Raw genomic sequence first — 4,317 nt, 5'->3', positions numbered from 1 at the left:
GCCGCATTTAAACTATATTATAATAGTGAAACATAATCAAGCCGGGGCATAAACAGTCGCCATAGTTGCAGTGAGTCCTGCCTATTATCAAAGACCCGACAACTCAAAATGCATAGTGCTAGTCCTGCGAGCAATACAGCGACCTCACACTCTAAGTGAGCCCTTTAACTAAATAATTTTTCCCTAACGTATACAACAAGAACATTACCAAAAATTACGCCTAGTAGGTGAACAATCCCTTGCCCTCAAAGTCGATCACGTGCCGTGCAATATTCATACTTACTCTAATTAACCCTTTACAAGAAATTAAAGACTTGCCTTTCCTTCGTGAATCACATGCCCCTCGACATACACAAGAGAGTAGTTCCACAAATATTAATTTCAAGACAATTAGGAACGTAGATAAACAAATTCGCCTCGCTCTCACAAAGAAACATCACATGGCCACAAAGATCACCATTTAGGCTTGCCCCGTAGGTAAATACTTCTACCTATCGAGTACCGCTCAGTCCTAAGATCAATTAGGACTTCAGCTTGGTTGTAATGGTAGGCTAAGGGACGGGTAGGGATTATATCTTTGGATATGGTACTATACCTCCCTAAGCCACTTTAATACAATCAGCATTAACTTTCAAAACCATAACTTATGTCAACCCAGATATCCCTCAATTTTATTTACCAACATCCTTTACTGCCATTAGGTGCAATTGCAAGAAAACCACCACTTATCGACTAATACAATTTGGCTTCAAACAAAAAAAACTTTTTTTTTCTTTTTTCTTTTTTGCTTTGCTTTTATCTTTCTTAAGTGGCGAGCTTATTCTTGTTACCTTGTCCAAACACGTGCACCTTTCTCTACTTTCTCGGTTTTCCAACTCAAAAACCAAACCAATCCACCCCACACTTTTGCTTTTGCGTAATTTCAACTAACCATTGCAGTGCTATGGAGGTAATGGGGTCAAACAGATGTTCAATTCAAAGCAGATATGGGTAATGGGTTCGGCAATGTGGTGGTTGCAAGTAAACAGTTATAGGCTCCAACGGGGTTGACTATCGATGTAATTACATTTAAGGTGGGGTCATTTTAATATGTCTGGCTCAACAAAGTAATGCCTAATGGATCACTTCTAGACTAAATGAAACTGCTGATTTTTCGTTTGTAAAACAACGGGGCAAGTTTCTAGGAAATCAAATGCACAACATGGAATAGCAGTATGAAACTCTAGCATACACACATGGCACATAACGTCACATCCTCAGAGGCCGTCGTTATGTCAAGACACTCCTGTTTGTGTGCAGTAATTACAGCAGTACAGGTAAGCAAACATACAAATTAAGGCCACTTTAGAAGACCCAGCACTCAAGAAACTAACGTACACTTACACTCCGCAGTCAGTCTAATTGTGCTTCAGGTGTTCAACGGGCAAGGGTTTGTCTCTTTGCATTCATGGCTCATAGCCCATCATACTAACTAAATACTAAAAAAAAACAAAAAAAAAATCAAAACTAACCTACACCCCGGTATTTGCAACAGCTAAAAGCCACTTCCGGAAAGAAACCGCTTTAGAGCAGTGTCCAAAAGAAAAAACCAAGGGGGAGTTTACTACCAACTACCTAAAAATAGAAAAAAATCTTGTTGTTTTAATTTTTTAGACCTTCCTTCCTCAAAGAAAAGCTTAGTCTAAAGATCCGGTGCATCAGGAAGAGGTTCTCCATATTACAAGCATTTTCTTTTTTTCCGTCGACTTAGTCCCTCAAGACCGCCGTCGAGAGAGATCCATTGTCGGACAAGGTCAACTACACTACTTTAACTTACTAAATCATAACTATCACTCTATTAAACCAACAAACAAAAACATCAATCAGAAGAAGAAAACACACAAAATCAATTGTAATTGTGCGATACATCACATTGAAGTATCCCCCACCCACCTTAAAAGAGCCTATGTCCCATGGCAATAAAATTAAGGAAACAGTGAGGTCAAGGAACTTCCCGAAAAGATGACTCCTGATCGGCACGACGGTGTCTGGATTCAAATTGCAGGACGACCCCAGAGCTCTCAGCCAACCTAGAGATTTACCCTCCTTCTTCGATTTCAACTCCTTGCCGGTCCAACACGGTACCACACGTCCATAGATTGAACAGTATGCAAACCAAGCCACCTCCTGTGCCAATAGCGGTGAGCCTAAGAAACCGAGCAAGCATCCAGAGGGTGTTGCAGCCAAAACGTGCTGCAACGCTGCATTATTGATCAATGGGCCTGTTGCCTCGGGCCCCGTCCTCGACGCTGCTCCAGTCCTCCTCATACCTTAGAGTCCATCAGCGACACTCTACACTACCACGCTGCTGCTGCTCTTGGCATCCCTTCCAAGTGTTACTCTTGTCTGCCCGAACTTGCGTTCTTTTGGCACTATACCATCCATTCTGCCTAATTTTTCCGCACCTAAGCTGCCCTGCAAAGTTTTAGTAAGACCAATGAACGGGAAAAGAACCCATACCTTGTGATTGGAAGCGGATGACATCTCCTCATGAATCACTCTGGCCCACGTCAAGTTTGTGACCATTGATGAGCACCAGATCAGAGCCGCGCCGGGGGCCAATCTCACCTCCGTAGTGTTTGGAGGACGGAGAGACGGTTGTTTGATATATACAACACGCACTTCCGCTTCAAAGTTTAAGTGCTCGAGGAAGTGGAGGACTTCTTACCATAACTTTATCCAGACAAACCTCCTTCTCCCGGGTAACACAGATGTTTCAAGAACGTGTCCCAATGCAAGTAAATTCTGCTGCCACACGCCACATAAAAGTCACTCATAAGGAATCCACACGGAGGGGAAAAAGAAGGAGGGGGCAGCTGGTACAACATCAATACGTCGTTAGCCTCAACAGAGGCATTCACCGGCTTTCGACACACCGTGAATACGCCGTCGCACAATGCTCCTTCACATTGGCCGTAAAATTCTCTAACAACCATTACATTGCCCTCGTCGGTCGTTCAATAAAAGTTTCAACCCCCGCCTCCACCAGCTCAGTGTACAGTGAGCAGTGTAGTGGACCGATCTATGGTCAAATTCCCCCTCCTCCGGAATCGGCTTGTTTAGAGGCCTTATCCGCAAAGCGGTGCTTGTAGCCTTGGCAGAGACCAATCTGTTACTATCAAAGGGGCGGGCAGGGGCTGCCCACTGCCGTGCCCTGGACTGAAGCTGGCTTGGGCTGTCGGTGAAGCACACGTGTGGCAGCGGCGTTTCCGAGATGGAGCATATACTTGAGAAACGGAGAACATTAGCAGACAGCCCAACACAAAACTTGTGAACCGCATTGCGGTTTATCAAGACTTCTCAACAGCATAATATTGGTCACAAGTACACTATTACACAAGTCACTAAGGCATATACCCAAACACCTTGTAGGATTGCAGGTACCCACAACCCATTTCAAGCATTGACCACCGCGCACAACCCCAAAGGTACCCACAAAGCACCAACTAATTCACACGGCTCTAACCTCGCACCAACCATTTCACCCACACTAGTACAAACGCTACTACAGATTCAAGCTAAACAAAGGCAACACAACTACTACATAATACAAGAAATAAAAAATAAAAAATAAAAACGAAAAACTAAGAAATACCTGTAGTAGGAGATTGTTAGAGGAGAAGCGAAGAAAGAGAGGGGAGTGTGCCTATTGGACTTGGGGGAAATTGATAGGAAGATGGAGTGAATTGAAATGATGGGGGAGTTTTGTGGAAGAAGAAGGGGGGTTTACGGGTTGGGGAGGGTGTTTGAATGTGGTCTGTAGCGGGCGGACGAGTTTTAGATTGAAGAGGGGGGGTTATTAGATTGGGTGGGGTGGTAAGTTTAGACTAAATAAAAAAAGTTAACATTAAAAAAAAAATTAAAATAACAGGACGAACGCAATAAGATTTTCATTAGGCAAATACCTAGCCGGTACGAGCGCGGGCCGTCGCCTATATATTTATGATCCCCTAGGCAGAAAGATAAGAACTTGCACATATGCGCGGCAGCGTAGCGGCGTCGCGCTAGTAGCGCGGCCACTACGCGGGCGCCTAATATTTTTGGGCTGAGGCAGAAAATTTGCCCATATGCGACGGCCTGTAGCGCGGGCGCGCTCCTGGGCACGATTTTTCTTCTTATTTCATCACGCTGTTCTTACACTGATCCGATGGCCTTAAATCACCCGCCATCTGTCACCTACGCATTTGGGTTATAACATCCCCAAAACTCACAATTAACAAACTACTACTATCGTTGGTTGCCTCCACCACGCCTAAGTTAATGTCGTCGCACGACGAT

The sequence above is a fragment of the Nicotiana attenuata genome, unplaced genomic scaffold, assembly GCF_001879085.1.
Source record: "Nicotiana attenuata strain UT unplaced genomic scaffold, NIATTr2, whole genome shotgun sequence".
Taxonomy (NCBI): Eukaryota; Viridiplantae; Streptophyta; class Magnoliopsida; order Solanales; family Solanaceae; genus Nicotiana; species Nicotiana attenuata.
This window is presented reverse-complemented; position numbering follows the sequence as displayed.